Source organism: Schistocerca piceifrons, chromosome 3, assembly GCF_021461385.2.
Source record: "Schistocerca piceifrons isolate TAMUIC-IGC-003096 chromosome 3, iqSchPice1.1, whole genome shotgun sequence".
Taxonomy (NCBI): Eukaryota; Metazoa; Arthropoda; class Insecta; order Orthoptera; family Acrididae; genus Schistocerca; species Schistocerca piceifrons.
In genome coordinates this window covers 48,231,084-48,251,632 of record NC_060140.1, presented here as the reverse complement: position 1 = coordinate 48,251,632, position 20,549 = coordinate 48,231,084, and positions in this window count along the sequence as shown.

The window sequence follows — 20,549 nt, the reverse complement described above, 5'->3', positions numbered from 1 at the left end:
TTCCGATGCAATTTCTGTGTTTCGTCGTCGATAAGAAGGTCCAAGGGATACAGTAAACCTAACGTGAAGCATCGGAATCTAAAACTGGTCTAACAAAAAGGTCTCAAATCATTGACAGTAAGAAGAGTCAGTCCTCTTGTACTTATGTCGGCATTGTGCTTTTTGTATCTATTTCCGATGCAATTTCTGTGTTTCATCGTCAATAAGATGGTCCAAGGGATACAGTAAACCCGAAGTGAAGCATCGGAATCTAAAACTGGTCTTACAGGAAAGGTTCAAAACATAGACAGTAAGAAGTGACATTCCTCTTGTACTTAAGTCGGCATTGTGTGTTTTGTATTTAATTCCGAAGCAATTTATGTGTTACATCGTCAATAAGAAAGTCCAAGGGATACAGTAAAACTGAAGTGAAGCATCGGAATCTAAAACTGGTCACACAGGAAATTTTAAAAAGATAGACAGTAAGAAGAGACATTCCTCTTGTACTTAAGTCGGCAATGGGCCTTTGGTATTTAATTCTGATGCAATTTCTGTGTTTTATCGTCAATAAGTAGGTCCAAGGGATACAGTAAACCTGAAGTGAAGCTTTGGAATCTAATACTGGTCTCACAGGAAAAGTTCAAAGCATAGTCAGTAAGGAGAGTCAGTCTTCTTGTACTTAAGTCGGCATTGTGCGTTTTGTATTTAATTCCGACGCAATTTCTGTATTTCATCGTCAATAAGAATGTCCAAGGGATACAGTAAAGCTGAAGTGAAGCATCGGAATCTAAAACTGGTATCACAGGAAAGGTTCAAAGCATAGTCAGTAAGGAGAGTCAGTCTTCTTGTACTTAAGTGGGCATTGAATCTTTTGTATTTAATTCCGATGCAATTTCTGTGTTTCATCGACAATAAGAAGGTCCAAGGGATACAGTAAACCCGAAGTGAAGCATCGGAATCTAAAATTGGTCTCACTGGTAAGGTTCAAAAATTAGACAGTATGAAGAGTCAGTCTTCTTGTACTTATGTCGGCATTGTGCTTTTTGTATTTAATTCCGATGCAATATATCTGTGTTTCTTCGTCAATAAGAAGGTCCAAGGGATACAGTAAACCCGAAGTGAAGCATCGGAATCTAAAATTGGTCTCACTGGTAAGGTTCAAAAATTAGACAGTATGAAGTGAAGCATCTTAATCTATAACAGGTCTCACAGTAATGGATCAAAACATAGACAATAAGAGGAGTCAGTCTACTTGTACTTAAGTCGGCAATGTGCCTTTTGTATTTAATTCCGATGGAATTTCTGTTTTTCATCGTCAATAAGAAGGTCCAAGGGATACAGTAAACTTGAAATGAAGCTTCAGAATCTAAAACTGGTCTCACAGGAAAGGTTCAAAACATAGACAGTGAGAAGAGTCAGTCTTCATGGGCTTAAGTTGGCATTGTGCATTTTGTATTTAATTGCGATGCAATTTCAGTGTTTCATCGAGAATAAGAAGGTCCAAGGGATACAGTAAACTTAAAGTGAAGCATCTGATTCTAAACCTGGTCTCACACCAAAGGTTCAAAACATAGACAGTAAGAAGGATCAGTCTTCTTGTGCTTATGTCAGCATTGTGTCTTTTCTATTTAATTCCGATGCAATATCTGTGATTCATAGTCAATAGGATGGTCCAAGGGGTACAGTGAACTTGAAGTGAAGCATCGGAATTTAAAACTGGTCTCACAATAACGGTTCAAAGCATAGACAGTAATAAGAGTCAGACGTCTTGTACACAAGTCGGCATTGTGCCTTTTGTATTTAATTCCGCTGCAATTTCTGTGTTTCATCATCAATAAGAAGGTCCAAGGGATACAGCAAACTTGAAGTGAATCATCGATATCTAAAACTGGTCTCACAGGAAAGGTTTAAAACATAGACAGTAAGAAGAGTCAGTCTTCTTGTGCTTAAATCGGCATTGTGCCTTTTGTATTTAATTCCGATGCAATATCTGTGTTTCTTCGTCAATTAGAAGGTCCAAGGGATACAATAAACCTGAAGTAAAGAATCGGAATCTAAATCTGGTCTCACAGGAAAATTTCAAAACATAGACGGAAAGAAGAGTCTGTCTTCTTGTACTTAAGTCTGCATTGTGCCTTACGTATTTAATTCCGATGGAATTTCTGTTTTTCATCTTCAATAAGAAGGTCCAAGGGATACAGTAAATTTAAAGTGTAGTATCGGAATGTAAAAGTGGTCTCACAGGAAAGGTTCAAACATAGACATTAAGAAGAGTCAGTCTTCTTGTACTTAAGTCGGCATTGTGCCTTTTGTATTTAATTCCGATGCAATTTCTGTGTTTGATCGTCAATAAGGAGGTCCAAGACATACAGTAATCCTGAAGTGAAGTATCTGAATCAAAAACTGGTCTCAAAGTAAAGGCTCAAAACATAGACAGTTTATAAGAGTCAGTGTTCGTGTACTTAAGTCGGCATAGGGCATTTTGTATTTAATTCCGATGCAATATCTGTGTTTCATCGTCAATATGAAGATCAAAGGGATACAGAAAATCTGAAGTGAAACATCGGATTTTAAAACTTCTCTCACAGGAAAGGTTCAAAACATAGACAGTAAGAAGTGACACTTCTCTTTTACTTAAGTCTGCATTGTAACTTTTGTATTCAATTCCGATGCAATTTCTGTGTTTTATCGGCAATAATAAGGTCCATGGGATACAGTAAACCTTAAGTGAAGCATCGGAATCTAAAACTGGGCTCACAGGAAAGGTTCAAAACATAGACACTAAGAAGAGTCAGTCTTATTGTTCTTTAGTCGGCATTGTGCCTTTTGCATTTAATTCCGATGCTGTTTCTGTGTTTCATCGAGAATAAGTAGGTCCAAGGGATACAGTAAACTCGAAGTGAAGCGTCTATATCCAAAACTAGTAACACAGGAATGGTTCAAAACATAGACAGTAACAAGAGTCAGTCTTCTTGGTCTTAAGTCGGCATTGTGCCTTTTGTATTTACTTGCGATGGAATTTCTGTGTTTCATCGTCAATAAGATGGTCCAAGGCATACAGTGAACTTAAAGTGAAGCATCAATATCTAAAACTGGTCTCACAATAGCGGTTCAAAGCATAGACAGTAATAAGAGTCAGATGTCTTGTACACAAGTCAGCATTGTGCCTTTTGTATTTAATTCCGCTGCAATTTCTGTTTCATCGTCAATAAGAAGGTCCAAGGGATACAGCAAACTTGAAGTGAATCATCAATATCTGAAACTGGCCTCACAGGAAAGGTTCAAAACATAGATAGTAAGAAGAGTCAGTCTTCTTGTGCTTAATTCGGTATTGTGCCTTTTGTATTTAATTCCGATGCAATATCTGTGTTTCATCGTCAATTAGAAGGTCCAAGGGATACAGTAAACCTGAAGTAAAGAATCGGAATCTAAAACTGGTCTCACAGGAAAAGTTCAAAACATAGACGGTAAGAAGAGTCAGTCTTCTTCTACTTAAGACGCCATTGTGATTTTTGTATTTAATTCAGATACAATTTCTGTGTCTCATCGACAATAGGAAGGTCCAAGGGATACAGTAAACTTGAAGGGAAGCATCGGAATCCAAAACTGGTCTCATAGGAAAGTTTCAAAGCATAGACAGTAAGAAGCGTCACTCTTCTTGTACTTAAGCCGACATTGTGCCTTTTGTATTTAATTCCGATGCAATCTCTGTGTTTCATCGCCAATATGAAGTTCCAAGGAATGCAGAAAACCTGAAGTGAATCATCGGTATCTAAAACCTGTCTCACACGAAAGGTTCAAAACATAGACAGTAAGAAGAGACATTCCTCTTGTACATATGTCGGCATTCAGCATTTTTTATTTAATTTCGATGCATTATCTGTGTTTCTTCGTCAATAAGAGGGTCCAAGGGATACAGTAAATCTGAAGTGAAGAATCGGGATCTAAAACTGGTCTCACAGGAAAGATCAAAGCATAGACAGTAAGAAGAATCAGTCATCTTGTACTTAAGTCGGCATTATGCCTTTTGTATTTAATTCCAATGCAATTTCTGTGTTTCATCGTCAATAAGAATGTCCAAGGGATACAGTAAACCTGGAGTGAAGCACCGGGATATTAAAGTGGTCTCACATGAAAGGTTCAAATCATAGACAGTAAGAAGAGTCAGTCTTCTGGAAATTAAGGCGCCATTTTCCTTTTTGTGATTAATTCCGATGCAATTTCTGACTTTCATCGTCAATATGAAGGTCCAAGGGATACAGAAAATCTGAAGTGAAGCATCGGATTCTAAAACTTGTCTCACAGGAAAGGTTCAAAACATAGACAGTAAGAAGAGACACTTCTCTTGTACTTAAGTCTGCATTGTAACTTTTGTATTCAATTCCGATGCATTATCTGTGTTTCATCGGCAATAATAAGGTCCATGGGATTTAGTAAACCTTAAGTGAAGCATCGGAATGTAAAACTGGTCTCACAGGATATTTTCAAAACATAGACAGTAAGAAGAGTCAGTCTTATTGTACTTTAGTCGGCATTGTGCTTTTGCATTTAATTCCGATGCAATTTCTGTGTTTCATCGTCAATAATAGGGTCCAATGGATACAATAAACCTGAAGTGAAGCATCTTAATCTATAACAGGTCTCACAGTAAAAGATCAAAACATAGACAATAAGAGGAGTCAGTCTACTTGTACTTAAGTCGGCAATGTGCCTTTTGTATTTAATTCCGATGGAATTTCTGTTTTTCATCGTCAATAAGAAGGTCCAAGGGATACAGTAAACTTGAAATGAAGCTTCAGAATCTAAAACTGGTCTCTCAGGAATGGTTCAAAGCATAGACAGCAGGAAGAGTCAGTCTTCTCGTACTTAAGTCGGCATTGTGCCTTTTGCATTTAATTCCGATGCATTTTCTGTGTTTCATCGTCAATAAGAAGGTCCAAGGGATACAGTAAACCTGAAGCAAAGAATCGGAATCTAAAACAGTTCTCACAGGAAGGGTTTAAAGCATATACGGTAAGAAGAGTCAGTCTTCTTGTACTTAAGTCGACATTGTGCCTTTTGTATTTAATTCCGATGGAATTTCTGTTTTTCATCGTCAATAAGAAGGTCCAAGGGATACAGTAAACCTGAAGTGAAGGATCGGAATCTAATACTGGTCTCACAGGAAAGGTTCAAAACATAGACAGTGAGAAGAGTCAGTCTTCATGGGCTTAAGTTGGCATTGTGCCTTTTGTATTTAATTGCGATGCAATTTCAGTGTTTCATCGAGAATAAGAAGGTCCAAGGGATACAGTAAACTTAAAGTGAAGCATCTGATTCTAAACCTGGTCTCACAGCAAAGGTTCAAAACATAGACAGTAAGAAGGATCAGTCTTCTTGTGCTTATGTCAGCATTGTGTCTATTCTATTTAATTCCGATGCAATATCTGTGATTCATAGTCAATAGGATGGTCCAAGGGGTACAGTGAACTTGAAGTGAAGCATCGGAATTTAAAACTGGTCTCACAATAACGGTTCAAAGCATAGACAGTAATAAGAGTCAGACGTCTTGTACACAAGTCGGCATTGTGCCTTTTGTATTTAATTCCGCTGCAATTTCTGTGTTTCATCATCAATAAGAAGGTCCAAGGGATACAGCAAACTTGAAGTGAATCATCGATATCTAAAACTGGTCTCACAGGAAAGGTTTAAAACATAGACAGTAAGAAGAGTCAGTCTTCTTGTGCTTAAATCGGCATTGTGCCTTTTGTATTTAATTCCGATGCAATATCTGTGTTTCTTTGTCAATTAGAAGGTCCAAGGGATACAGTAAACCTGAAGTAAAGAATCGGAATCTAAATCTGGTCTCACAGGAAAATTTCAAAACATAGACGGAAAGAAGAGTCTGTCTTCTTGTACTTAAGTCGCCATTGTGATTTTTGTATTTAATTCAGATGCAATTTCTGTGTTGCATCGTAAATAAGAAGGTCCAAGGGATACAGTGATCTTGAAGGGAAGCATCGGAATCCAAGACTGGTCTCATAGGAAACTTTCAAAGCATAAACAGTAAGAAGAGTCAGTCTTCTAGTACAGTAGTCGACATTGTGCCTTTTGTATTTAATTCCGATGCAATTTCTGTGTTTGATCGTCTATAAGGAGGTCCAAGACATACAGTAAACCTGAAGTGTACCATTTGAATCAAAAACTGGTCTCACAGTAAAGGCTCAAATTATAGACAATAAGAAGAGTCAGTCGTCGTGTACTTATGTCGGCATTGTGCATTTTGCATTTTATTCCGATGCAATGTCTGTGTTTCATCGTCAATAAGAAGTTCCAAGGGATACAGTAAGCCTGAAGTGAAGCATCGGAATCTAAAACTGGTCTCACAGGAAAGGTTCTAAACTTAGTCAGTAAGAAGAGTCAGTCTTCTCGTACTTAAGTCGCCATTGTGATTTTTGTATTTAATTCAGATGCAATTTCTGTGTTGCATCGTAAATAAGAAGGTCCAAGGGATACAGTGATCTTGAAGGGAAGCATCGGAATCCAAGACTGGTCTCATAGGAAAGTTTCAAAGCATAGACAGTAAGAAGAGTCAGTCTTCTAGTACAGTAGTCGACATTGTGCCTTTTGTATTTAATTCCGATGCAATCTCTGTGTTTCATCGCCAATATGAAGTTCCAAGGGATGCAGAAAACCTGAAGTGAAGCATCGGAATCTAAAACTTGTCTCACACGAAAGGTTCAAAACGTAGACAGTAAGAAGAGGCATTCCTCTTGTACATATGTCGGCATTCTGCATTTTTTAATTAATTCCCATGCAATGTCTGTGTTTCTTCGTCAATAAGAAGGTGCAAGGGATACACTAAATCCAAAGTGAAGCATCGGGATCTATAACTGGTCTCACAGGAAAGGTTCAAAACATAGACAGGAAGAAGAGTCAGTCTTCTTGTACTTAAGTCGGCATTGTGCCTTATGTTTTTAAATCCGATGCAATTTCTGTGTTTCATCGTCAATAAGAAGGTCCAAGGGATACAGTAAATCTGAAGTGAAGCATCGCAATCTAAAACTGGTCTCACAGGAAAGGTTCAAAGCATAGACAGTATTAAGAGTCAGTCTTCGTGAGCTTAAGTCGGCATTGTACCTTTTGTATTTAATTCCGATGCAATTTGTGTGTTTCTTCGGAAACAGGAAGGTCCAAAGGATACAGTAAACCCGATGTGAAGCATCGGAATCTAAAACTTGTCTCACAGGAAAGTTTCACAACATAGACAGTTAGAAGAGACATCCTCATGTACTTAAGTCGGCATTGTGCCTTTTGTTTTTAATTCCGATGCAATTTCTGTGTTTCATCGTCAATAAGAAGGTCCAAGGGATACAGTAAACCTGAAGTGAAGCATCGGAATCTAAAACTGGTCTTACAGGAAAGGTTCAAACATATGCAGTAAGAAGAGTCAGTCTTCTTGCCTTAAGTCGGCATTTTGCCTTTTGTATTTAATGCCGATGCAATTTCTGAGTTTCATCGTCAATAGGAAGGTCCAAGGGGTACAGTAAACTTGAAGTGAAGCATCTATATCTAAAAGTGGTCTCACAGGTAAGGTTCAGAACATTGACAGTAAGAAGAGTCAGTCTTCTTGGTCTTAAGATAGGATTGTGCCTTTTATATTTGATTGCGATGCAATTTCTGTGTTACATCGTCAAAAAGAAGGTCCAAGGGATACAGTAAACTTAAAGTGAAGCATTGGAATCTGTAACTGGTCTCACAGCAAACGTTCAAAACATAGACAGTAAGAAGGGTCTGTCTTCTTGTACTTAAGTCGGCATTGTGACTTTTGTATTACATTCCGATGCAATTTCTGTGTTTCATCGTCAATAAGAAGGTCCAAGGGATACAGTAAACTTGACGTCTAGCATCGGAATATAAAACTGGTCTCACAGGAAAGGTACAAAGCATAGACAGTAAGAAGAGACATTCCTTTTTCACACTGGTCGGCATTGTGCCTTTTATTTTTAATTCCGATGCAATTTCTGTGTTTCATCGTCAATACGTGGGTCCGAGGGATACAGCAAATCGAAAGTGAAGCATCGGAATCTAAAACTGGCCTCACAGGAAAGGTTCAAAACGTAGACGGTAAGAAGAGTCAGTCTTCTTGTACTTAGTCGGCATTGTGCCTTTTGTATTTAATTCCGATGCAATTTCTGTGTTTCATCGTCAATAAGAAGGTCCAAGGGATCCAGTGAACCTCAAGTGAAGCATTGGAAACTAGAACTGGTCTCACAGGAAAGGTTCAAAACATAGAAGCTAAGAAGACTCAGTCTTCTTGTACTTAAGTCGGCATTTTGCCTTTTGTATTTAATTCCGATGCAATATCTGTGTTTCATCGTCAATATGAAGATCCAAGGGATACAGAAAATCTGAAGTGAAGCATCGGATTCTAAAACTTGTCTCACAGGACAGGTTCAAAACAAAGACAGTAAGAAGAGACATTTCTCTTGTACTTAAGTCTGCATTGTGGCTTTTGTATTCAATTCCGATGCAGTTACTGTGTTTCATCGTCAATAAGAAGGTCCAAGGGATACAGCAAACTTGAAGTGAATCATCGATATCTAAAACTGGTCTCACAGGAAAGGTTCAAAACATAGACAGTAAGAAGAGTCAGTCTTCTTGTGCTTAATTCGGTATTGTGCCTTTTGTATTTAATTCCGATGTAATTTCTGTGTTTCATCGTCATTTAGAAGGTCCAAGAGATACAGTAAATCTGAGGCAAAGAAACGGAATCTAAAACTGTTCTCACAGGAAGGGTTTAAAGCATATACGGTAAGAAGAGTCAGTCTTCTTGTACTTAAGTAGACAATGTGCCTTTTGTATTTAATTCCGATGGAATTTCTGTTTTTCATTGTCAATAAGAAGGTCCAAGTGATACAGTAAATTTGAAGTGAAACATCGGAATGTAAAAGTGGTCTCACAGGAAAGGTTCAAAGGATAGACAGTAAGAAGAGACATTCCTTTTGTACTCTGGTCGGCATTGTGCCTTTTGTATTTAATTCCGATGCAATTTCTGTGTTTCATCGTCAATAAGAAGGTTCAAAGGATACAGTAAATGGAAAGTGAAGCATCGGAATCTAAAACTGGCCTCACAGGAAAGGTTCAAACCTAGACGGTAAGAAGAGTCAGTCTTCTTGTACTTACGTCGGCATTGTGCGTTTTGTATTTAATTCCGATGCAATTTCTGTGTTTGATCGTCTATAAGGAGGTCCTTGACATTCAGTAAACCTGAAGTGAAGCATCTGAATCAAAAACTGGTCTCACAGTAAAGGCTCAAATCATAGAGAGTAAGAAGAGTCAGTCTTCGTGTACTTAAGTCGGCATTGTGCTATTTGTATTTAATTCCGATGCAATTTCTGTGTTTCATCGTCAATAGGAAGGTCAGAGGGATACAGTAAACCTGAAGTGAAGCATCGGAATCTAAAACTGGTTTCACAGCCAAGGCTCAAAACATAGACAGTAAGAAGACTCAGTCTTCTTGTACTTAAGTCGGCATTGTGCCTTTTGTATTTGATTCCGATGCAATTTCTGTGTTTCATCGTCAACGTGAAGGTCCTAGATATAAAGTAAACCTGAAGTGGAGCAGCGGAATCTAAAACTGGTCTCACAGGAAAGGCTCAAAACATAGACAGTAAGGAGACTTAGACTTTTTGTACACAAGTCAGCATTGTGCATTTTGTATTTAATTCCGATGCAATTTTTGTGTTTCATCTCCAAAGTGAAGGTCCACGGGACACAGTAACCATGAAGTGAAGCTTCGGAATCTAAAACTGGTCTCACAGGAAAGACTCTTATCATAAACAGTAAGAAAAGCCAGTCGTCTTGTACTTAAGTCTGCATTGTGCCTTTTGTATTTCACTCAGATGCAATTTCAGTGATTCATCGTCAATGTTAAGGTCCAAGGAATACAGTAAATCTGCAATTGTGCACCTTAATCTAAAACTGGTGACACAGGATAGGCTCAATACATAGACACTAAGAAAAGTCAGTCGTCTTGTACTGAGGTCCTCATTGTGCCTTTCGTATTTAATTCCGATGCAATTATTATGTATCATCGTCAATGTGAAGGTCCAAGGGTTACAGAAAACCTGCAGCTGTGCATCGGAATCCATAACTGGTGACACAGGACTAGCTCGAAACATAGACACTAAAAAAAGTCAGTCGTCTCGTACTTATGTCTGCATTGTGCCCTTTGTATTTAATTCCGATGAATTTACTGTGTTGCATCGTCCATGTGAACATACAAGGTATACAGTAAACCTGAAGTGAAGCATCGGAATATAAAACTGTCTCACAGGGAAGGCTCAAAACATAGACACTAAGAAGACTCACTCTTCTAGTACTTAAATCGGTATTGTGCCTTTTGTATTTAATTCGGACGCAATTATTGTGTTTCATCGGCAAAGTGAAAGTCCAAGGACTACAGTATACCTCAAGTGAAGCATCGGAATCTAAAACTGGTCTCACAGTAAAGGCTCAAATCATAGAGAGTAAGAAGAGTCAGTCTTCGTGTACTTAAGTCGGCATTGTGCATTTTGTATTTAATTCCGATGCAATTTCTGTGTTTCATCGTCAATAGGAAGGTCAGAGGGATACAGTAAACCTGAAGTGAAGCATCGGAATCTAAAACTGGTTTCACAGCAAAGGCTCAAAACATAGACAGTAAGAAGACTCAGTCTTCTTGTACTTAAGTCGGCATTGTGCCTTTTGTATTTGATTCCGATGCAATTTCTGTGTTTCATCGTCAAAGTGAAGGTCCAAAGGATACAGTAAACCTGAAGTGAAGCTACGTTATCTAAAACTGGTCACACAGGAATGGCTCAAAGCATAGACGGTAAGAACACTCAGTCTTTTTGTACTTAAGTCGGCATTGTGCCATTTGTATTTAATTCCAATGCAATTTTTGTGTTTCATCGTCAAAGTGAGGGTCCACGGGATACAGTAAACCTGAAATGAAGCATCGGAATCTGAAACTGGTCTCACAGGTAACGCTCAAAACATAGACACTAAGAAAAGTCAGTCGTCTTGTACTTAAGGCGACATTTGTGCCCTTTGTAATTAATTCCGATGCAAATTTTGTGTTTCATCGTCAAAGTGAAGGTCCAAGGGAATCAGTAAACCTGAAATGGAGCATTGAAATCTAAAACTGGTCTCACAGGAAAGGCTCAATACATAGACACTAAGAAAAGTCAGTCGTCTTGTACTGAGGTCCTCATTGTGCCTTTCGTATTTAATTCCGATGCAATTATTGTGTATCATCGTCAATGTGAAGGTCCAAGGGTTACAGAAAACCTGCAGTTGCGCATCGGAATCCATAACTGGTGACACAGGACAAGCTCGAAACATAGACACTAAAAAAAGTCAGTCGTCTCGTACTTATGTCTGCATTGTGCCTTTTGTATTTAATTCCGATGAATTTACAGTGTTGCCTCGTCAATACGATGGTCCAAGGGATACAATAAACCTGAAGTGAAGCATCGGAAAATAAAACTGTCTCACAGGGAAAGCTCAAAACATAGACAGTAAGAAGACTCAGTCTTCTAGTACTTAAGTCGGCATTGTGCATTTTGTATTTAATTCCGATGCAATTTCTGTGTTTCATCGACAATGTGAAGGTCCAAGGGATACACTAAACCTGCAGTTGTGCATCGGAGTTTAATACTGATGACACCGGAAAGTTTGGAAACATAGACACTAAGAAAAGTCAGTCGTCTTGTACTTAAAACGGCATTGTGCCATTTGTAATTAATCTTATGCAATTTCTGTGTTTCATCGTCAATCAGAGGGTCCAAGGGAGACAGTAAACCTGAGGTGAAGCATCTAAATCTAAAACTGGTCTCACAGGAACGTCTCATAACATACACGGTAAGATGACTCAGACTTCTTGTACATAATTCGGCATTGTGCTTTATGTTTTTAATATCGATGCAATATCTGTGTTTCATCGTCAATGTGAAGGTCCAAGGGATACAGTAAACGTGAAGTGAGGCATCGGATTCTAATAGTGGCCTCACGGGGAAGGCACAAGGCATAGACACTAAGAACAGTCATTTTTCTTGTACTTAAGTCGGCATTGGGCCTTATAAATTTAATTTCGAAACAATTACTGTGTTTCATCGTGTATGTGAAGGTCCAAGGGATACAGTAAACCAGCAGTTGTGCATCGGAATCCAAAACTGGTGACATAGGAAAGGCTCAAAACATAGACACGAAGAAAAGTCAGTCTTCTTATACTTAAGTCGGCATTGTGCATTTTATATTTAATTCCGATGAAATTTTTGTGTTTCATCGTCAAAGTCAATGTCCAAGGGATAAAGTAAACCAGAAATAAAACATCGGAATCTAAAACTGGTCTCTCAGGAAAGGCGCAAAGCATAGCCGATAAGAAGACTGAGTCTTCTTGTACGTATGTTGGCATTGTGCCTTTTGTATTGTATTCGGATGCAATTTCTGTGTTTCATCGTGAAAGTGAAGGTCCACGGGATACAGTAAACCTGAAGTGAAGCAACGGAATCTAAAACTTGTCTCACAGGAAAGGCTCAAATCATAAACAGTAATAAATTCAGTCGTCTTGTACTTTGCATTGTGCCTTTTGCATGTCATTCCGATGCAATTACAGTGATTCATCGTCAAGGTGTAGGTCCAAGGGATACAGTAAACCTGCAGTTGCGCATCGGAATCTAAAACTGGTGACACACGAAAGGCTCAAACACAGACACATTGAAAAGTCAGTCTTCTTGTACTTAAGGTGGCATTGTGCCTTTTGTATTTAATTCTGATGCAATTTTTGTGTTTCATCGTCAAAGTGAAGGTCCAAGGTATACAGTAAACCTGAAGTGAAGCAGCGGAATATAAAACTGTCTCACAGGGACGGCTCAAACCATAGACACTAAGAAGACTCAGTCTTCTAGTACTTAAGTCGGCATTGTGCATTTTGTAATTAATTCCGATGCAATTTCTGTGTTCCATCGTCAATGTGAAGGTCCAACGGATACAGTAAACCTGCAGTTGTGCATCGGAATCTAAAACTGGTTACACAGGACAGGATCGAAACATAGACACTAAGAAAATTCAGGCTTCTTGTACTTGAGTCGGCATTGTGCTTTTTGTATTTAATTCCGATGCTATTTCTGTGTTTCATCGTCAAAGTGAAGATCCAATGGATACAGTTAACCAGAAATGAAGTATCGGAATCTAAAACTTGTCAAACAGGAAAGGCTCAAAACATAGACGGTAAGAAGACTCAGTCTTCATGTACTTAAATCGGTATTGTGCCTTTTGTATTTAATTCGGATGCAATTATTGTGTTTCATCGGCAAAGTGAAAGTCCAAGGAATGCAGTATACCTCAAGTGAAGCATCGGAATCTATAGTTGGTCTCACAGGAAAGGCTCAAAACATGGACGTTAAGAAGACTCAGTCATCTAGTACTTTTCTCGACATTGTGCCTTTTGTATTTAATTCCGATGCAATTACTGTGTTTCATCGTCGAAGTGAAGGTCCAAGCGATACAGTAAACCTGCAGTCGTGCATCGGAATATAATACTGGTGACACACGAAAGGCTCCAACACAGACACAAAGAAAAGTCGGTCTTCTCGTACTTAAGTCGGCATTGTGCATTTTATATTTAATTCCGATGAAATTTATGTGTTTCATCGTCAAAGTCAATGTCCAAGGGGTACAATGAACCTGAAATGAATCATCGGAATCTAAAACTGGTCTCACAGAAAGGCGCAAACATAGATGCTAGGAAGACTGGGTCTTCTTGTACTTAAGACGGCATTGAGCCTTTTGTATTGAATTCAGATGCAATTTCTGTGTATCATCGTGAAAAAGAAGGACCTAGATTTACAGTAAACCTGAAGTGAAGCAACGGAATCTAAAACTGGTCCCACATGAAAGGCTCAAAACAAAGACGGTAAGAAGACTGGGTTTTTTGTACATAAGTCGGCATTGTGCATTTTGTATTTAATTGCGATGCAATTTTTGTGTTTCATCGTCAAAGTGAAGGTGCACGGGACACAGTATACCTGAAGAGAAGCATCGGAATCTAAAACTGGTATCACAGGAAAGGCTCAAATCGTTAACAGTAATAAAGTCAGTCGTCTTGTACTTTGCATTGTGCCTTTTGTATTTCATTCCCATGCAATTTCAGTGATTCATCGTCAATGTGAAGGTCCAAGGGATACAGTAAACCTGCAGTTGTGCACCGGAATCCAAAACTGGTGACACATGAAAGGCTGAAACACAGACACAAGGAAAAGTCAGTCTTCTGGTACTTAAGGCGGCATTGTGCCTTTTGTATTTAATTCTGGTGAAACTTCTGTGTTTCATCGTCAAAGTGAAGGTCCAAGGCATACAGTAAACCTGAAGTACAGCATCGGAATTTAAACTGGTCTCACTAGAAAGCCTCAAAACATACACGGTAAGAAGACTCAGTCTTCTTGTACTTTAGTAGCCATTGTGCCTTTTCTATTAAATTCCGATGCAATTTCTGTGTTTCACCGTCATAATGAAAGTCCAAGGTATACGGTAAACCTTTATTGAAGCATCGGAATCTAAAACCGGTCTCACGGGCAAGGCTCCAAACATAGACACTAAGAAAAGGCAGTATTCCTGTACTCAAATCGGAATTGTGGCTTCTTTATTTAATTCCGATGCAATTTCTTTGTTTCGTCGTCAATGTGAAGGTCCAAGGGATACAGTAAATCAGAAGTTGTGCATCAAAATCTAAATCTGGTGACACAGGAGAGGCTCAAATCTTAAACACTAAGAAAAGACAGTCTTCTTATTTAGTCGGCACTGTGAATTTTGTAATTAATTCCGATGCAATTTTTGTGTTTCATCGTCAAAGTGAAGGTCCAAAGGATACAGTAAACCTGAAGTGAAGCTACGGAATCTAAAACTGGTCTCACAGGAATGGCTCAAAGCAAGACGGTAAGAACACTCAGTCTTTTTGTACTTAAGTCGGCATTGTGCCATTTGTATTTAATTCCAATGCAATTTTTGTGTTTCATCGTCAAAGTGAGGGTCCACGGGATACAGTAAACCTGAAGTGAAGCATCGGAATCTGAAACTGGTCTCACAGGTAACGCTCAAAACATAGACACTAAGAAAAGTCAGTCGTCTTGTACTTATGTCGGTATTGTGCTTTTTGTATTTACTTCCGATGCAATTTCTGTTTTTCATCGTCAATGTGAAGGTCCAAGGGATACAGTAAACGTGAAGTGAGGCATCGGATTCTAATAGTGGCCTCACAGGGAAGGCACAAGGCATAGACACTAACAACAGTCAGTCTTTTTGTACTTAAGTCGGCATTGGGCCTTATAAATTTAATTCCGAAACAATTACTGTATTTCATCGTGTATGGAAGGTCCAAGGGATACAGTAAACCAGTTGTTGTGTATCGGAATCCAAAACTGGTGACACAGGAAAGGCTCAAAACATAGACACCAAGAAAAGTCAGTCTTCGTATACTTTAGTTGGCATTGTGCATTTTATATTTAATTCCGATGAAATTTTTGTGTTTCATCGTCAAAATCAATGTCCAAGGGATACAGTAAACCTGAAATGAAACATCGGAATCTAAAACTGGTCTCTCAGGAAAGGCGCAAAGCATAGCCGATAAGAAGACTGAGTCTTGTTGTACTTATGTTGGCATTGTGCCTTTTGTATTGTATTCGGACGCAATATCTGTGTTTCATCGTGAAAGTGAAGGTCCTAGATATACAGTAAACCTGAAGTGAAGCAACGGAATCTAAAACTGGTCTCACATGAAAGGCTCAAAACATAGGTGGTAAGAAGACTGAGTCTTTTTGTACTTAAGTCGGCATGGTACATTTAGTATTTATTTCCGATGCAATTTTTGTGTTTCATCGTCAAAGTGAAAGTCCACGGGATACAGTAAACCTGCAGTTGCGCATCGGAATCTAAAACTGGTGACACACGAAAGGCTCAAACACAGACACATTGAAAAGTCAGTCTTCTTGTACTTAAGGTGGCATTGTGCCTTTAGTATTTAATTCCAATGCAATTTTTGTGTTTCATCGTCAAAGTGAAGGTCCAAGGTATACAGTAAACCTGAAGTGGAGCATCGGAATCTAAAACTGGTCTCACAGGGAAGACTCAAAACACAGACAGTAGGAAGACTCAGTCACCTTGTACTTAAGTCGGCATTGTGCCTTTTGTATTTAATTCCGATGAAATTTCTGTGTTCCGTCGTCAATGTGAAGGTCCAAGGGATACAGTAAATCTGAAGTGAAGCATCGGAATACATAACTGGTCTCACAGGGAAGGCTCAACCCATAGACATTAAGAAGACTAAAGCTTCTAGTACTTTAGTCGGCATTGTGCCATTTAAATTTAATTCCGATGCAATTACTGTGGTTCATCGTCAATGTGAAGGTCCAAGGGATACAGTGAATCAGCAGTTGTGCATCGGAATCTAAAACTGGTGACACAGGATAGGCTCAATACATTGACACTAAGAAAAGTCAGTCTTCCTGTACTTAAGTCGGCATTGTGACTTTTGTTTTTAATACCGATGCAATTGTTGCCTTACATCGTCAATGTGATCGTCCAAGGGATACAGTAAACCTGAAGTGAAGCATCGGAATCTAAAACTGGCCACACAGGAGAGGCTCCAAACAGACACTAAGAAAAGTTAGTCTTCTTGTACTCAAATCGGAATTGTGCTTTTTTATTTAATTGCGATGTATTTTCTTTGTTTCATCGTCAATGTGATGTTCCAAGGGATAAAGTAAATCTGCAGTTGTGCATCGGAATCTAAAACTGGTGACACAGGAAAGGCTCAAATCATAAACACTAAGAAATGACAGTCTTCTTATTTGGTCGGCACTGTGCCTTTTGTAGTTAATTTCGATGCAATTTTTGTGTTTCATCGTGAAAGTGAAGGTCGTAGGGTTACAGTGAACCTGAAGTGAAGCATCGGAATCTAAATCTGGTGACACAGGAAACGCTCAAAACATGGACACTTAGAAGACTCAGTGTTCTTATACTTAAGTCGGTATTGTGCCTTTTGTATTTAATTCCGATTCAACTTCTGTGTTTCATCGTCAATGTGAATGTCTAAGGGATACAATAAACTTGAAATGAAGCATCTGAATCGAATACTGGTCTCACAGTAAAGGCACAAAACATAGACACTAAGAGAAGTCAGTCATCTTGCACTAATTCGGCTTTGTGCCTTTGGTATTTAATACCAATGCAATTACTGTGTTTCATCGTCAAAGTGAAGGTCCAGGGGATAGAGTAAATCTGAAATGAACCATCGGAATCTAAAGCTGGTCTCACAGGAAAGGCTCAAATCATAGACGGTAAGAAGATTCAGTGTTCTTGTACTTAAGTCGGCATTGTGCCGTTTGCATTGAAATCCGATGCAATTTCTGTGTTACATCGTCAAATTGAAGGTCCAAGTGATACAGTAAACCTGAAGTGAAGCATCGGAATCTAAAACTGGTCCCACAGGTAACGCAAAATCATAGACACTAGAAAAGACAGTCTTCTTGTACTTAAGTCGGCATTGTGCCTTTTGAATTTAATTCCGATGCTATTGTTGTGTTTCATCGTCAAAGTGAACGTCCAAGGGATACAGTAAACCTGAAGTGAAGCATCGGAATCTAAAAGTGGTCTCACAGGAAAGGCTCAAAACATAGACAGTATGATGACAATGACTTCTAGTACTTAAGCCGGAATTTTCCCTATTGTATTTAATTCCGATGCAATTTCTGTGTTTCATCGTCAATGTAATCGTGAGAGGGATATAGTAAACCTGTAGTGAAGCATGGGAATCTAAAGCTTGTGACAATCGAAAGGCTCAAAACATAGTAGTTTAGAAGACTCATTCTTCTAGTACTTAAGTCGGCATTGTGGCTTTTGTATTTAATTCCGATGCAATTTCTGTGTTTCATCGCCAAAGTGAAAGTCCCAAGGATACAGTAAACCTTAAGTGAAGCATTGGAATCTAAAACTGGTCTCACAGGAAAGGCTGAAAACATAGTCACTATGGGTAGTCAGTCTTCTTGTACTTAAGTCGGCATTGTGCTTTTTGTATTTAATACCGATGCAATTTCTGTGTTTCATCGTCTATTTAAAGGTCCAAGGGAACAGTAAACCTAAAGTGAAGCATAGGAATCTACAACTGGTCTCACAGGAAGGGCTCAAATCATGGACGGTAAGAATTCTCAGTCTTCTTGTGCTTAATTCCGCTTTGGGCCTTTTGTATTTAATTCCGATGCAATTCCCGTGTTTCGTCGTATATGTGAAGGTCCAAAGGATACAGTAAACCTTAAGAGAAGCATTGCAATCTAAAACTGGTGAAACAGGGAAGGCTGAAAGCATAGACACAAAGAATAGTCAGTCCTCTTGCACTTATTCGACATTGTGCCTTTTGTATTTAATTCCGATGCAATTACTATGCGTCATCGTCAATGGGAAGGTACAAGGGATGCAGTAAACGTTTAGGGAAGCATCGGAATCTGAAACTGGGCTCACAGGAAAGGCTCAAATCATAGACCGTAAGAATTCTCAGTCTTCTTGTACTTAATTCGGCATTGCGCCTTCTGTATTTAATTCCGATGCAATTTCTATGTTTCGTCGTATATGTGAAGGTCCAAGGGAGACAGTAAACTATAAGTGAAGCATTGGAATCTAAAACTGGTCTCACAGGAAAGGCTGAAAACATAGACACTAAGAATAGTCAGTCCTCTTACACTAGTTCGGCATTGGGCCTTTTGTATTTAATTCCGATGCAATTTCTGTGTTTCATCGTCTATCTAAAGGTCCAAGGGATATAGTAAACCTGAAGTGAAGGATAGGAATCTACAACTGGTCTCACAGGAAAAGCTCAAGTCATGGACGGTAAGAATTCTTGGTCTTCTTGTACTTAATTCCGCATTGGGCTTTTTGTATTTAATTCCGATGCAATTTCTGTGTTTCGTCGTATATGTGAAGGTCCAAGGGATACAGTAAATCAGCAGTTGTGCATCGGAATCTAAAACTGGTGACACAGGAAAAGCTCAAAACATAGAAACTAAGAAAAGTCAGTCTTCTTGTACTTATGTCGGCATTGTGCCTTTTGTATTTAATTCCGATGCAATTACTGTTTTCATCGTCAAAGTGAAGGTCCAAGGGATACAGTAAACCTGCAGTTCTGCATCGGAATCTGAAACTCGTGACACAGCAATGGCTCTAACATAGACACTACGAAAAGTCACTCTTCTTGTACTTAAGTCGGGTTTGTGCATTTTGTATTTAATTCCGATACAATTTCTGTGTTTCATCGTCAATGAGAAGGTCCAAGGGATACAGTATATCTGCAGTTGTGCATCGGAATCTAGAAATGGTCTCACAGGAAAGGCTCATATCATAGACACTAAAAAAACTCACTCTCCTTGTACTTAAGTGGCCATTGTGCCTTTTGTATTTAATTCCGAGCCGGCCGCGGTGGTCTAGCGGTTCAGGCGCTCAGTCCGGAACCGCGCGACTGCTACGGTCGCAGGTTCGAATCCTGCCTCGGGCATGGATGTGTGTGATGTCCTTAGGTTAGTTAGGTTTAAGTAGTTCTAAGTTCTAGGGGACTGATGACCACAGATGTTAAGTCCCATAGTGCTCAGAGCCATTTGAACCATTTAATTCCGATGAAATTTTTGTTTTTCATCGTCAAAGTGAAGGTCCAAACGATACCGTAAACCTGAAGTGAAGCATCGGAATCTAAAACTGGTCTCACAGGAAAGGTTCAAAACATAGACGGTAAGATGACTCAGTCTTCTTGTAGTTAAGTCGACGTTGTGCCTTTTGTATTTAATTCCGATGCAATTACTGTGTTTCATCGACAATGTGAAGGTCCAAGGGAACAGTAAACCAGCAGTTAGCCATTAGAATCTAAAACTGGTGACACAGGAAAGTCTCAAAAACGTAGACACTAAGAAAAGTCGGTTTACTTATACTTAAGTCGGCATTGTCCCTTTTGTATTCACTTCCGATGCAATTTCTGTATTCCATCGTCAAAGTTAAGGTCCGAGGGATACCGTAAACCTGAAGTGAAGCATCGGAATCTAAAACTAGCCTCAAAGCAAAGGCTCAAACCTTAGACGGTAAGAAGACTCAGTCTTCTTGTACTTACGTCGGCATTGTGCCTTTTGTATTTAATTCCGATGCAATTTCTGCGTTTCATCGTCAATGTGAAGGGCCAAGGGTTGGAGAAAACCTGTGGTGGTGCATCGGAATCGATCACTGGCGATACACATCTCGGACAGAAGTCGGCATTGTGATTATTGTATTCGATCGCAATGTAATTTCTGTGTTTCATCGTCAATGTGAACTTTTAAGGGTTGCAGAAAATCTGTACTGGTGCATCGGAATGGAACACTGGCCTCCCAGGTATATTCATAGCACCGACTCTTGGAGTCGTTACTCCCCCTGGACAGAAGTCGGCATTGTGGGTTTTATTTTCGATCCCGATGAAATTTCTGTGTTTCATCGTCAATGTGAAAGTCCAAGGGTTGCATAAAACCTGTAGTGGTGCATCG